Source organism: Pantherophis guttatus, chromosome 4, assembly GCF_059756535.1.
Source record: "Pantherophis guttatus breed Tessera chromosome 4, ASM5975653v1, whole genome shotgun sequence".
Taxonomy (NCBI): Eukaryota; Metazoa; Chordata; class Lepidosauria; order Squamata; family Colubridae; genus Pantherophis; species Pantherophis guttatus.
Genome location: NC_142066.1, coordinates 129525219 through 129541739, shown reverse-complemented (window position 1 = coordinate 129541739; position 16521 = coordinate 129525219).

The window sequence follows — 16521 nt, the reverse complement described above, 5'->3', positions numbered from 1 at the left end:
GATAACCTACATAAATAATTAAACAAACACCTGGTTGATTTGGTTGGTGAGTCCTGGCTCCGTGCAAGCAGATATGAAGCAGGTAAATGAATAAAAGGAGCTGGCTGAAGATTCTTGGCATTGCCAAGATCCCTACCCACAAAACTAGACATTTTAAAAATAAAACTGTACTCTGCTGTTATACATAGTAAATAGAGACTTTTCTATTCTATTTCTCAATTCAGTTGTGGCTGCCTAATGATCTAAGATTAATATAGGGTTAGGAATTGACACAGTAGTGTGGCCAGCACTACGGATGCCTTTGATTCAGCCTCCTGAGAACAGAAGATCAGGATTTGCTCTGTCTAGTATTAGATTGCTCCTAGCATAGCAATTTAATCAATTTTTTCTGCTTGGCACTTCTTTGCAATCACATTTGATTTTGCCGTTATACTTGATTACTTTTTGCTATGCTGTAACTGTATTGTCTATTCCCCCCTCTTCCACTTTTTTTAAGCTGAAGGCATTTTGCTACACTACAGGTGTAGTGTGCTAAATCCTGCTATGCTGCCTTATTGTGTTGGGGTGGTGGGCAGTGGTGGGTTGCCCCCGGTTCGGACCGGTTCACAAGAACTGGAAGTAAAACCAGCAGAAGGCCCCACCCACCTCCCCGGATGACATCATCAGTGATCTGCACATGCGCAGGAGCTTCTGCGCATGAGCAGAAACAAGGCACTTGAGCGAAGAGACAGCGCGCGCGCGATCCCATTGTGAACCGATAATAAACGTAAGTAGAACCCACCCCTGGTGGGGGGAGGGAAGGAAGATGACAAGCTGGCTTTGGAAAAGGCCAGCAAGCAAAAGACATAATTGCAGATGCATGATGGATAATTGACGAAGCAAAGACTACCAAAAACTCAATATGAATTTCATTGTTTATTTTAAAAAGGTGTATTTGATTGTATTGATCATATTACACTGTGGAGCGTACTTAGGAAAATGGAATCCCTGAACATCTTATTGTCTTCATGCAAAACTATACTTAGGCAAGGAGCTAAAGTCTGACAGAGCAGGGTGAAACAGATTAGCTCACATTGGAAAAAGGAGACAGGGCTTTTTCTTTATCAAAGGTAAAGGTTTCTCCTGTCCAATCATGTTGAAATCTCGGGGAAGGTGCTCATCTCTGTTTCTTAGCCTAGGGAGCCAGTGTTGTCTGAAGACATTTTCCAAAGTCATGTGGCCAGCATAGCTTTACACCAAAGGCACACGGAATGTTGTTACCTTCCCAGTGAATTGATCTACTCACTGGTGCATGCTTTTGAACTGCTAGGTGGCTAGGAGCTGGAGCAAATAACAGGAGCCCACCCTGTTTTACAATGCTTCAGGTCTGAAACCCGGGCTGTCAGATTTTCAGCTGACAAGCTCAGCATGTTTAACTGAGGCATCATGCCCCACAATGTTAATAATTATTTACTATTTATTTATTTATTTATTTATTTATTTATTTATTTATTACAACTTTTTAACTTAATAATCAATTAACTCATTTAAATTAATTTATATTTTAGTTAATTGTAATAATTTGCTTATTAATTCAACCTATATGCTGAATATATCTAATGGAAACTGTATTGGACTGGCTTTAAAGCTGGGGGAAGGAATATGCTATGCTATGCTGTGCTGTGTTATGCTATGCTGAATTACATTGCTTTAATAGTCAAAAGTTAAATGGATCTGCAAGCTCTAATAATGGAAGTCAAGAAGCACAATGAAAACATGGGATTAAAACTGCATATAAAGGAAACTAAACTAATGACATTTGCCTTAGAAATGAGAATTGAAATATTGAAGTGGTGGATAGTTTCTGTTTTTTAGATTCAATTATCAATATTAAGGCACCAGCTTTCAATTAAACTAGCAACTTGGAGACCTTGGAGAAAAATTTTCAGATGGCATGATGTGTCCATGCCTACAAAGAACAAAGTCAGTGTTGTTGTAAAGATACAGTTTTGAAATACAGAAAGATAAATTGAAATATCTACATTGTTATGTACTGATTAACAGAGCCGATAATGCAGCTGTCTTGGAAAAGTGGTATGGTATGTTATTCATATCTCTTTAAAAAAAAAAAAATTGAGTTCTTAGCAATTCTGAATCCAGAATTATGAGGGAAGGGTTATAGTTTTTTGAGTTATGAGTCAGAGCAAGAAGACTTTAGCACCATGCAACACTTCAGTTTTCATCTCCAAAACTGGAGCACATAGGTTGTAAATGTAGCATCTGCCACAACAGATCCTTAAAACAGCCATGTACTTTCTCAAGATTGTGCGGCAGTTGCAAACAGTAGTGCAATCCCAGAAAAAAGACACCACTGCTAGAAATGGTTACAAATGGGTACCTCTTTTTCGATTTCGCACATGTTGAAACGCCTTTTGAAAATTTAATCAAAAAGAATGCTCAGCTGTTACACCCTGTCTATGCAGTAAGTTATAGGGCTGACAGAAATGCATTTCACACTGATTTTGACTGGGAAGATAATAGTTTTGTTGAGAGGGAGTGGAGACAAATTTGAAAAATATATACTCAGATTCCCAATGTCTAATTATTTCCATTTGCAAGAATATTATGAATCCCAATATAGATTCAATTATTTTATGAATGGAAACAAAAGTAACATTCATTTTTTCAGTGGTATTCTAAGGGTGCCCATAATAATTATAATAACTATCAGTATTACTGTTTATATAAATTAAATAAATATTTTTACTTATATAAAACCACTACATCTGTGAAAAATGTTTTGCTATTTTTTTTTAAACTGAAGAATTCCATCATTGACCTTTGATTGCAATTTGAAGTGTTATAATGGAGAGATACAGTAAAGTTAAAAGTTAAAGAGATGTGAAAAATATCCATAATACGTTCCCAAGTAAACCCTTATTTGCAAACTGGTTAAATGTGAACTGGATTGCTTGACAATTAAATGAATACATTATTATGGCTGTTCATCCAGTGAGCCAGGTATTTAGACTGGATTTGACTTTTTAATATACCTTCCAAAGGACCTGAGATAGGCAGATGTTGTTCAGTGGGGATAAAGGTAACACCTCAGGATGCAAGCTATTTTAAGTAGGGCTGCCTTTTACAAATCAATGGCATTATTTTTGACATCTATCACAATTGGTGCTACCTTTGCTTTCTTTTGCCACAGTCATTCTATTTCCATTATTATTATTATTATTATTATTATTATTATTATTATTATTATTATCATCATCATCATCATCATCATCATCATCATCATCATCATTATCAGTCCAATTAACTCAACTGCAAGGCAAAGTCGTCTTTATTGAAGGTGAAGGACCATAACATAAGAGCCTTGGTGGTGCAGCAAACTAAGTGCTGTTATGTAGCATTTAGCTGCCAGCTGCCTGCAATTAGTTCAAATCTCACCAGGCTCAAGGTTGACTCAGCCTTCCATCCTTCCGAGGTAGGTAAATTGAGGACCCGGATTGTGGGGGCAATAAGCTGACTTTGTAGAAACACTGCTTATGGGGGGCCAAAAGCCCTAATAAGCAGGTATATGCAACAGATGAAGGCTATTGCTATAAGTGCATTGTAAGCCGCCCTGAGTCTTCAGAGGAAGGCGGCATATAAATTGAACTAATAAAATAAAAAAATAAATAAAACATTGGTCCACTATGAATTGGTAGTTAGATGATTTTCATCTTCACAGTCTATGACTAAAAGCAAATCATGAGACCAAAACCACCCAGATGACTCATCCTCAGATGGACTAGAAACAGGTTTTCTGTACTTGTAGCACATTGCCTATTATACCACATTGTCTAAATGGATATATAGCTTGCTCAAAAAATGCACTTAAACATTATTCATCAATAGTTCTGCTTTAGAATGGAAAGAAGCATTGACTAGATTCTCTGTCTATTTGAAGAGAATATGGTTCTGGGCTCACTCACTCATGTCACTCACTTGAGAAGGTGAATGGAACACTTATCAAACCTGCAAATGACACAAAATTCGGTTTTAAAAAAAGGCTAAGAGTCTCATGGAAACAATGTTCAAAATGAGCTTGATAATATACAGTCTTGAAAGGTCTTAAAATAATATAACCAAGTTTAACAGGTACATACTAGAGACATTGTGGGAAAAATACTCATGGTAATAAAAAATCAGATTCGCTTTTTCAGACATATCAGTCTAGAAATGGAGCTATTTGCCAGGGTGATGTTTCCTGTAAAAAAGATAATGGATAACAGTTGATTACAAACTAAATATGATTCAGCAGTATGCTGTGGCTGCAGATGCATTTTTAAGTTCTATCAACAGAAGTATAGTTTGCAAATTACAATAAGCAACATTTCCATTTCTTTCTTTGTTAGTCTGATTTCACTTTGAGCATTGTGTATAGTATAGAACTAGAATAGTTCAAAGGATTAAAAGATGAAGAGAGATTGAAGAAACTGGAAATCTTTAGCCTGATGTACTGTTCTGTAAGAATAACTTGAGACAGAAAGAAGAGTCGAAAGGGAGACTATGGTTAGATAAAACACTTTTGAGTATGAGTCAGAAATGTAATTTGAGAAAGCATTTGAGACTTGAACTTCCTAGTTCTCTTGAAGATAAAGGGAGAGGGGATGCACATTCAGACTTGCAAAATTCTGTTACAAAAATCTTGTAATAAAAGTAGCATTAGCATTCCTAAATAGAATAGAATAGAATAGAATAGAGTAGAGTAGAGTAGAGTAGAGTAGAGTAGAGTAGAGTAGAGTAGAGTAGAGTAGAGTAGAATAGAATAGAATAGAATAGAATAGAATAGAATAGAATAGAATAGAATAGAATAACAGAGTTGGAAGGGACCTTGGAGGTTTTCTTCTTAGTCTGAACTACTTTGCAATGGTGATGTCTTGAGAAGACAAGATTAAATAACAGAGTCTTCAAATAGCTACAAGAATAAACGTCAAATGAACGCACAGATGAACGTCAAAACCGTTACTCTATAATCCCATAGGAAAGGATGCAGAATTATGGATTTAAAATATAAGAACATAGTTTCTGATTTTGAATCTGTATTGAAAGCTACTGAAAATTTCCTGACATCTTCTGCCAGTGGTAAATGATTCCCATCTGAAATGTAACCAAATAGAGATTGGACAACCGTCTGTCATGAATGCTTTCTTTTGGATCTTGTGTGCAGGGAATGGACATTCTGATTTATATGACCCCTTCCATGTCTATGATTCCTCAATGCGCGGTGCAGAATGCGGCCGCGCGGGTGATTATGGGAGCGACGTGGCGCTCCCACGTAACACCTCTCCTGCGCGAGCTGCATTGGCTCCCGGTGGTCTTCCGGGTGCGCTTTAAGGTGTTGGTTCTCATCTTTAAAGTGCTCCATGGCTTAGGGCCAGGGTATTTGCGAGACCGCCTGCTGCTACCGATAACCTCCCACCAGCCAATACACTCTCACAGAGAGGGCCTCCTCGGGGTGCCGTCGGTCAGGCAATGTCGGCTGGCGGCCCCCAGGGGGCGAGCCTTCTCTGTGGGGGCACCCGCCCTGTGGAATGAGCTGCCTCCTGGAATACGATTGATCCCGGACCTCCGGACCTTCCGTAAAGCCCTGAAGACGTTTTTATTTCATCAAGCCGGCCTAGCCTAAATGGTTTTTAATTGGGATTTTAAATTTTATGGATTTGGGGTTTTAAATTGGGTAGCCAATGATTTAATTCTTTTAATTATCTTAACTTTTGCATTTGTATGTTTTTTAATTTTGGCTGTTCACCGCCCTGAGTCCCTTTTGGGAGAAGGGCGGTATACAAATTAAATAAATAAATAAATAAATAAATAAATAAATAAATAAATAAATAACCTGAAAATGAGGCCTTAAAAATGAGGCAAGTTTTCAGTCAGTTTGACCAGATTTTCCAGGAAAGAAATATACCAGAATCCACTCAAAGTCCAGTCATCAGTATTGTCAAGCTTAATATTATCATGAAACATGAATAAAATGAAGCAGCTTGATCATGATCTACACAACTTTGGGTTCCTTCTCTCCACCTTTCTTGTAGACATGGACAAAATAATAGGACAGGAGACCCTATGCCATTCCAGACAAATAATTTTCCAGTCTATTCTTAAAAGCTTTCAGCGATGGAGCATTCAGAACTTCTGAAGGAAAGACAATTTTTTTTACTTGTCCACCAAAGCAATCCAATAAATTGAGATGATTTATGTTCATTTATTTAATAAGTCTATTTATTTCTGTCACATTAAAAGTTTGAAAACATTTTTAATGTTTGAAAACTTAAGGTAGCCCCAAACCACATGTTATGTTCCATTGTATGAAACTATGACTTTTCTGAAAATGATTTGTTAATTAAGATGCAAAGGCAATGTTCACATGTAACACTGAGCCATCAACCTAGAATTATAAAATATAACAGCTGAATTACAGTATAAGCCAAAACCAAACCAACCACAGTATGTTTAGTATAGATGTGACCTGCAACTTAGTGTTGTCTGGAGAGTTTGAAAAACATTTCTCAACAACCTCTCCTAGTATGGTCAATGGCAAAGGATCCTGAGAATTGTAGTTCAACAAAACTGGTGTGAACTCAGCCATTATGTCCTTTCAGCTTCCTCAGTGTAAGAAGAGAGGAGAGATAGTGGAATGATATCCAACCAAAGAAGTTGTCTGGGCCAATTCTTATGATGAAAAAAAGACTATGTTGAAATTGCTCCATCATATTTTACCATCACTGGTTTTCCTAGTTCTTCAATACTATGTTAGTATTGTTATTGCTGTCAGATTAGCAAACTTGTTAATTCCACATATTATTGACAATACATTTTCTTACATAAGATAATTCATAACATTATATAGTTTACTGTTTAATTTCTTGAGTTATTTTGCACTCAGTTTAAAATAATAATAATTGGAATGCATTTATGTCTGCAGAATTAATAAGGTATACTTTGCTATATCGTATTCACATAATTTGTATTCAGTGTGGGAACTTACGGTATTGATTAATGATGCTGGCAGCACAACCATTAGATAGTGTTTGGAGCAGTGTGGGCCATAAGCCTTGTTGATAAAAGGAAAGTTTGCAACAGAAAATAGCATAATCACTTCATACAACACTGGTTTAAAAGCAAAATGTGTTCCAAACAATTTTCAACACATAAACACAGTAGCTCAGTTTTCACAGGGCAGCAGGGAGCAATGAAAACTTATACATGAATTAGCGAGAAACCTATAACACAGTTAGCTATTTATTTCTCACTCACACACTGTTTTTAGTCATATCAAGGATGTCATAATTTAAAATATATGAGAGATTTGTCATTAGTCCATCATTGGCTGGAGGCCTCTATGAGATAAGTCAAGATACCCTCTAATATCTTTGCTAATCAATAGCCTCTTACTTCAGGATAGCAGATGCCAGGTATCCACTATTTAAGCGGACAGTCCACTTTTTTCACACTATGTTCACTATTTTTTTTCACAAAATAGTGGATATTTTTTTTATTCAAAAGCTTTATGATGAAATGGTACATAATTAAAGCTGTACAGTCTAAGAGAATAAGGATAGGAGAATCGCATTTTGTCTTTTTTTTCATAAGTTAGAATGAGACAAAGATCGAATGCTCATTGCAATAATCACATTTTACACAACAGCGCAAAAAATGCATTAAAGCAATTATCTTTTGATATCGAAAATGTAGTGCTGAAGGTTTTTGCCGAATTTTTGAATTCTGCGAAGAAACGAGAAGAGTTGAAATCATTTTTTGAGTTTTGCAAGTCAGAATTCCATGAAGTTTTGTGCCATGTTCCAACACGTTGGTTAAGTTTGTTTAAAGCGGTCAAAAGACTTCTTTTAAACTGGATACTGCTAAAATCGTATTTTATTTCTCTTGGGTCTGATGAGTGCCATAAGGTTATGTGGAACCTTATTTTGGATCAGGAAAATGAACTCGCAAAGGACGATGAACCAACAATTTCAGAATTGTATTTATATTTCACGCACTTCTTCATGTCAATAATGCAAGACACCTTACTGAAGCTGGAAAGCAAGAAAATTCTTGCATGTGATCTTCACATTATCATGTGTAAGCTGCGTGATTCTTTGCAAAAAAAATACGATGAGCAGTTTTTTGGAATGAAAGTTTTATTTGCCTTACGTAAAAAACATTTGCCTGAGAATGCCGTGCAAAAGTTCAAGAAAGAAGCCATCAACGTATATCAAAGAGCCATTGCGTACCTAGAAAAGTGGTATAATTTCACCGATTCAGTATATGAGACGCTAAGTTGTTTCAATCTAATTGATCACAATAATCCTCCAACTTTAGAAGAAATGACGAACATCTGGTTATTATCACCATGGATAGAAGAACTTCCACCCAACATTCTCTTTGATGAAATTTCTGCCTTAGAAGAGGTTTCTGTTCATCTGCAGAGCGATTCATCCCTTGATAAGTGGATGTACTTTTTCAAGAAAGAGCCAGCTCCGAGTTTACTGAAACAGTTCCAGTATTGTGCATCAATTCCGGTATCAAATGCAAACGTTGAACAGCGTCAATGACGTCAGCGTCATGGGAAATTTGTGGACTGACGAACGTAACCGACTGCTTGTATCAGTTCGAAGTGAACTTTGTATATTTTTTAATATTTCTCAACGTTGTACTGAAATTAAAGAATTATTCCTTAAACACAAAGAATTGATCAAAGCTACGCAGTCAAATAAAAAATACATACGACAGCAAAGTAAAATGTAATTTAATATTTTACATATTATTATAATATATTTGATGTTTTGAATTTTAAGTAAAGTTTTGAAGTGATTATTTTAATACATGTTAAAATGTTTGTAAGAAAATATATAATTTAATTATATATAATTTTTATATTTTATATTATAATTTTTTTACTACTTAACCCCCCCCCCCGCTTGTCCGCTATTTTTTGGAAGCAGACCTGGCAACCCTAGATCTGACTAACGTTGCAGATCCAGGGATGCCAGTGACCTCCTTTTACCAAATCCTTATTTCTGTATCTCATAAACAAAAATGTAAGAATGCTAGAATTCTAACATCACATTAAGGCTATGACAGTTGGCAATCAAGCCCTGGGAAGTTGTCTGTCAGAATAGGGTAAGAAAGATAGCAGCAGCATATAGATATGCTTCACGCAATGCTGGCAAATGACCTCTCCCTGTACTATGTTACATACCCCATGCTTGAGATGCTTCAGAGGCTATTAAAGTCTTAGCAAGTCAGAATGGCTGTGAGTGTAGAAGTCAAGATGGACCTGTGGCCACAGGTGCCTTTCCTCAGCTGCAGCTTTTATACCATTCTTGCTGGATGTTTGGTCGATACCTTCATATGGCTTTGTCACCTCATGTTTGAACTATTTCCATTTATTCTGGCCTTTAAAACAATGCTGGAATGCATTGTCCATGTTATACCAATACTTTGGGAATTGCAGCCGTTACCAGTTATGAATGCAGTTCAGTATGTTGATTATTATTACATGTAAAGACCTGTGCCGCTTTAGGATCTGAGTGTTTGTGAGGCCACTTTCTTCATATAGAATTGCCTGTTCAGTGAGATGTAGTAGAGAAAGTATGCTACAACCCAGTGAAATGTTGTTATAGGATTTGGAATTCTGAGAGTAAGATAATTAAAGTAAGTAAAGTAAGTTTCTTTATAGTGTTTTCTCTGCTCTGGATAGCTAACCCTCGGTCATAAAGGCAGGGTATCTCTTGCAGTCATCCAGGAGATTCAGTCTCTGGGAATGATTGAGATAACTGATGGATGTTCTGCCCTTTGATTGTGGAATATGAACTGTAATATTGTTGTGTTTTATATCCTTTTTATTCTTACTATATTTTGACTTATCTACTATAATGAAGGGAATATAAACCCATTAGAAGGGTTATGGTTTTTTTTATGATTCAAGCAGAATAGAAACTGTAATAAATAAAATATATGATTTATTAGCATTGGGGGTCCTATTTCCCTGTTTAGAACTTTGCTATTTTACTTTTTAGCTTCTTTAATTAACTGGACTTTACTAAGTATTTTAGCTACCAGGTAGAACTTGTTGAAGAAAAATTATGGGATATAAATATTATAATACATGCATTTAAAATCATACTTCAGTAAACTGTAATTAATGCATAATATTTCAGATATAAAATAGCAGATTATTTGTACAATCAGTTTGGTCATGACAGAAAATAGATTTTTTTTCAATTTATCAGATATATTAATATTTCAGAAATAAAAAAGTATTCATTTTTTTCATATTATTTAAAATTATTTATATTTATACTTGGCAAATAATTCAGCAATTATCAATAAATGAAAACTCAGTAGCATATATTTGGGATTGATTTGTTCTTTAGAAAGAAAAATACCACAAGTATTTGTTAGGGCTATTTTAATTTCCCCCATTTTCTCTTACCCCATACTGGATGGATGGAGATAGAGACAGAAATACATACGAAGTTTTCTTTGTTTGACCCTCCCTCCACTTAGGACACGAATACTTGTGCAATTGTCAAGGACATTTCTAATTGAGTGTTGCTGGGCATTTTGATCAATTTGAGTTCTTTGTTATCAGAAAAAAGCTGCTTTGTTCTTTAATTATTCCTTATTTTGTTGCTATGTTGCAGGAAGAGTAATGTGCCAAGAATTGTTTCTTCAGAAAATATATCAGATTAATTCTATACTTAGAATTCCCTCCGGTATTTGACTTGAGAGTTACACTGAGTTTAATAAACAGCAGATCCAATGTATTCTGTTGCCAAGGGCAATTCCAGGTATTGTGGTTGACTACCCCGGGACTTAAGTTTACTTAAAGAGATATTGTAACATTTTACACTGCACCTGATGACAGTGAGGTAGTTTAGGGGGCCTTAGGGTATGTCTTAATATATATAGGGCTTACCCACATCACAACAGATCTTAATATATGCTGCCTAAGATATGTTTCTCTTCTGTATTTATTTGTATTTGTACATATTTGTACGTAGTATCTGTTAGATACTCGTGGACACGACGCCTGCACAACCGGCTCTGTTGCCAGGCGTCGAGGATTGGCTAGGACGCGAGCAGCTGCAGGAGCGGGAGAATAGCTGCCAGGGATTGGTTCGTGCGATCTGACAGCTAACTATTTAAGGAGCTGTCAGGCGAGTTGTATTGCTTACGTTACGCGTTCCTGTTTGAACTGTTGTGATTAAATAAAGTTGGTATTAAGCATACGACCTAGCCTCTTGCCTGTTTACCCACTGGATTCAACAAGTGGCGATGAAGGTGGGATACGTCTGAGGTGACGGTAATTGCAGGCACCAACAGAACGGACAACGCTAAGTCCGCACCCTCACGCCAACCCAGCCTGCACGATGGCAACCGCCCTCCCTCCCTTCACACCGTTTGAGTCAGCTTTGGAAACCTGGGATGAGTACATGGAGAGTTTTGAGTGCTTTTTACAAGCCAACGACCTCACTGACTTATCTAGCACCAGGAAGAAGGGGTTCTTCCTTAGCTTGTGTGGCTGTGAGATTTTCGGGACTGCTAGGGCTCTCGTGGCCCCTCAAGCGGTATTTGCTGTGCCATGGGAGACTTTGCTTGAGAAATTGAAGCACCATTACTCTCCCGCCCCCTCAAAGATAGCGAGACGACACGCATTTCACCAGAGAGCTCAGAAGGAGGGGGAGTCCATCAATGATTACATGGCTTCCCTGCGTTCGGCGGCACTTCATTGCGAGTTCAGGGAGCTGGATGAAATGCTCCTGGACCAGCTCGTGTGCGGGGTGCGAAACCGGAAGCTCCAGCAACGATTACTGGCCCGCTCTGACCTAACCCTTCCGATTGCTATGGATGAGGCCAGGGCTGCTGAGATGTCTGCCAAGTCCGCGGCCGAGATCCAACGTTCCCAGACCGGAGGGGATTGCCAGCTAGCGCCCCTCAATCTGTCCATTATGAGGAGTCTGACCAGGATGACACCTCTGAGGGAGAAGTGGAAGTCAGCCGCCTCAAAACCTCCAAGTTCACATGCCTCCAGTTAAGAGATCTCAGGGCGGCTGCCTCGGATGCAGCGGGGCGCACAACCGCTCGGAATGCAGATTCCGGTCCGCTATCTGCCGGTGCTGTGGCAAACGGGGGCATCTCTCTAGGGTCTGCCGCTCCATTTTTCCGGTTCCTGAGAGTGCTGGGGAACCAGGCCCCAAGCGAATGAAGACCAGAAAGGCCGGCCACCGTGCAGAAGGTGTTGCTACGACACTTGAGGGTGAGGTTGCAACAGTGGCCGTCAACCATGCTTCCGTTCCTGTCACGGGGAGCAAGATTTTTCTTACCATCCAATTGGAGGGGGTCCCCTGCAAGATGGAGGTGGACACAGGCGCCTCCAAATCACTGATTTCCTGGCCCACACTCTCTGCCTTGCTGCCTTCCATCTCTCTGCGACAGCTAGAACCTTGCCACATCGAGCTGAGAGACAAGGCTATCCCCATTCTAGGATGTGGGTCCTTCTGAGTTGCCTATAACTCCTTTTCAGGTCATTTGCCTTTAATTGTGGTACGCGACCGCCTTCCCTCTCTTCCGGGGCTGGATTGGTTTGCTGCCCTTAGCCTTGGCGTGTCCGGCATACATCACACCTGTCCGGACCCCTTATCCAAACTCGCATATGAATTTGCCGAGGTGTTTGATGGTACTTTAGGAAAATACACAGGGCTTCCCATTTCCTTTAATTTGGATCCCCAGGTTGCGCCAATATGCCTGAAGCCTCGGAGGGTGCCTCTTGTGCTGCAGCCCAGAGTTGATCGCGAACTAGATAAATTAATAGCACAAGGGGTTCTTCAACCGGTGGAGCATTCCAATTGGGAAACCCCTATAGTGATTCCCCTCAAGCAGGACGGCTCTATTAGAATTTGCGCCGATTACAAGGGGGCAATCAACAAGACTGAAAGCTAACCACTACCCCGTGCCTGTTGTCCAGCATCTGTTACATTCTCTGGGCCAGGGTAAGATCTTTGCGAAGCTTGACCTGGCTCAAGCTTACCAACAGCTTCCGTGGACGATGCCACTGCCCTCGCCCAGACAATTGTGACTCACAGGGGGGGGCTTCAAATGTACCTGCCTGCAATTTGGGGTTAGTGTGGCCCCCGGTATTTTTCAAAGCCTCATGGAGCATTTGCTCCATGGGCTTGAGGGCGTTGTGCCCTATTTTGATGATGTACTGATCGCTGCTGCTGATCACAGCAAACTCATCATCAAACTCAGGGCTGTTCTTGCCAGATTCCAGCAGGCCGGTTTAAGACTGAAGGAGGACAAGTGCAGAATTGGCATTCCCCAGGTTGAGTTTTTGGGGTTCCTCATCGACTCCTCCGGTATTCACCCTGCCCCTTCCAAAGTGGATGCCATTAAGCGGGCCCCTATCCCTACTAATAAGGCTGAGCTGCAGGCGTTCCTCGGCCTGCTGAATTTCTATTCCTTTTTTTTGCCCCATAAGGCCTTGGTGGCGGAGCCCCTCCACCGGCTCCTGGATACCAAGGCTCTATGGCTCTGGGATCGTAGGGCTGCAAATTCCTTCCAAGCAGTTAAAGACCTCCTCACCTCCAATGCTGTCCTCGTGCAGTACGACAATAGCTTGCCCCTTTCATTGACATGCGATGCCTCCCCCTACGGGGTGGGGGCTGTTTTGAGTCCTGTCTTGCCCTCCGGCGTGGAGGCACCTATTGCGTACTACTCGAGGACCCTATCGCCGGCTGAGAGAAATTACAGCCAGATCGATAGGTAGGCTCTGGCAGCTGTGGCTGGCGTGAAACGTTTTCACGACTATTTGTATGGCCGCCCTTTTATTTTGGTCACGGATCACAAGCCTTTGTTGGGGCTTTTGGCTGGAGATCACCAAACCCCTTTGATCCTGTCCCCACGCATGTCTCGTTGGGCTGAGTTTTTGGCAGCTTATTCATATCAATTGGTCTATAAGCCGGGTAAGGCTATTGGGCACGCTGCCCTCTCCCTCTGGCAGTCTGCGATCCTGCCCCTACGGCCTCTGTCCTCCTTGTGGATGACTTGACATCTTTAGTGACTGCTGCTGACATCCAAGCTCAGTCAGCGGCGGGTGGTATTCTCTCCGTTGTCCTGGACTGGGTGCGCAGGGGCTGGCCACAGTCCCAGGCCACCACCGACTTCCTCCCTTACAGTCGTAGACAGCATGAGCTGTCGGTAAACAAAGGCTGTCTTCTGTGGGGTAACCGGGTGGTGGTGCCCCCCCAAGCTCAGGTCCCAAATTTTGTCATGCCTGCACAATGCTCACCCGGGCATTGTCCAAATGAAGGCCCTTGCTCGCAGCTATGTCTGGTGGCCTTGCATTGACCAAGACATTGAGGCCTGGGTAGGTCACTGTCCACAGTGTCAACTCACTAGACCAGTTCCGCCAGCGGCCCCAGTTCTGGAGTGGGAACCGTCCAGAGCCCCTTGGGCCAGGGTGCACCTGGACCTTGCTGGGCCTTTCCAGGGCCACACCTTCCTCATCGCTGTAGACGCGCATTCCAAATGTGTTGAGCTCGCCCCTATGCATGCCACCACATCCGCAGCTATTATTGGGGTTCTGGAGGGCCTTTTCGCCATGCATGGGTTGCTGGATATCATTGTCACCGATAATGGGCCGCAGTTCATGTCAGCACCATTCCAACTGTTTCTGGCCCGGCTGGGCATCCGGCACGCTCAGACCGCCCCGGCTAATCCAGCCGCTAATGGATTGGCGGAGAAGACCGTAAGATCGGCCAAGGAGGCGCTGCGATGTTTGGGTACCACAAATTGTCACCACAAAATTCGACTATACCTCTTGGCACAACACACTACACCCAGTTCTACCACCAAGTATAGCCTGGCCGAGCTGCTCATGGGCCGGCGGCTCCGTACGACCGTGGACCGCCTGTACCCTGATTACACTGGGGAGCCATTTAGGGGAACACAATTGCCGTCCAGAGTCTTCAATGTGGGGGACTTAGTCTACGCTCTGAACTTTGATAAAGACTGTCGCTGGCTGCCGGGCCAAATCACACAAATAACCGGTCCCTATTCTTATAGGGTCCTACTCTCTGATGGGAGAGCCTGGCGGCGACATGTAAACCAGCTTCGACGAAGGATAGCTGACGCACCTACCCAACCACCGGGCCAGGATTCCCTGACTCCACCTGGCAGTGACCACACAAGTGGAACTACTGTCCCTTGTTCTCCACCCGCAGCATTCTCGGCGGGAGACTTACCTGTTGGTGCAGGTCCGGCGGCGAGTTCGAATCCTCCTTTCCCCGGCAAGGCATGAAGTCCGCCTTCTATAGTGACTGAGGACTTGGCTCCTCCTCCTATGCCATCCACGCTGGCTCTAACTTCTTCCTAGTCAGCACTGTCTCCACCCACCTCGGCTGCTACACCAGAGCCGAGGAGGTCTGGCCGGTGCCGTCGTCGTCCGGCTTACTTGGAGGACTACGCATGCGCGATCCGGGTGGGAAGGGGTGTTAGATACTCATGGACACAATGCCTACGCAACCGGCTCTGTTGCCAGGCGTCGAGGATTGGCTAGGACGCGAGCAGCTGCAGGAGCGGGAGAATAGCTGCCAGGGATTGGTTTGTGCGATCTGACAGCTAACTATTTAAGGAGCTGTCAGGCGAGTTGTGTTGCTTATGTTACGCGTTCCTGTTTGAACTGTTGTGATTAAATAAAGTTGGTGTTAAGCATATGACCTAGCCTCTTGCCTGTTTACCCACTGGATTCAACGGTATCCTTCTACTATCTATCATGCTCTATCCTCAAGATGATATAAAATATTAAAATGTACTATTTTTTAAAAGACTGGTAAAATAATACAGAGGAACATAGATTAAAAGCAAATATGCCCAGAGCCAGGAATAAAGCAGTACAAACATGAAATGCCACTACCATTGGAACAACCATGTTAAAAGCATGAGCCTCATTAGAACTAAACTTGGTAGAATAACAACATGTTTCATCTCAAGAGAAAAGGTTTTCTGAAGAGTGGATGCTGTAGCTGAAAAGGATTCTTGGCAGTGATGGGCTGCTGCCGGTTCAAACCGGTTCGGGAGAACCTGTAGTTGTGACAATCAGCTGGCCCCACCCACCTGCCCTGCCCTATCCTTCCTATATTTCCTTCTTTCTGGCTCAGCTGATTCACATGGTGCAGCTAATTTCCATGCTTCCGCTGTTCCACTTACCAGGGCTGCCTTAGAAGGTAAGCAGCTGAGCTTCAAATTGCTGTATTTGGAATGCTGAGTGCAAAGCATAAGCTCACCAAACCGGTTAAACTGTTAAACCGGTTGCAGCCCACCACTGGTTCTTGGGGTTTGATATTAAAAAGAGAAGCCACAGAAGACAGCACAGCCAATAAGAACTCTAACAATGATCAGGAATACCTATATGTAGCTGTCTCACTTTGTTATTGGAAGATCCAATTCTTTTCTTATGTACGTGCCTTTTTGTTTCATAGGTTT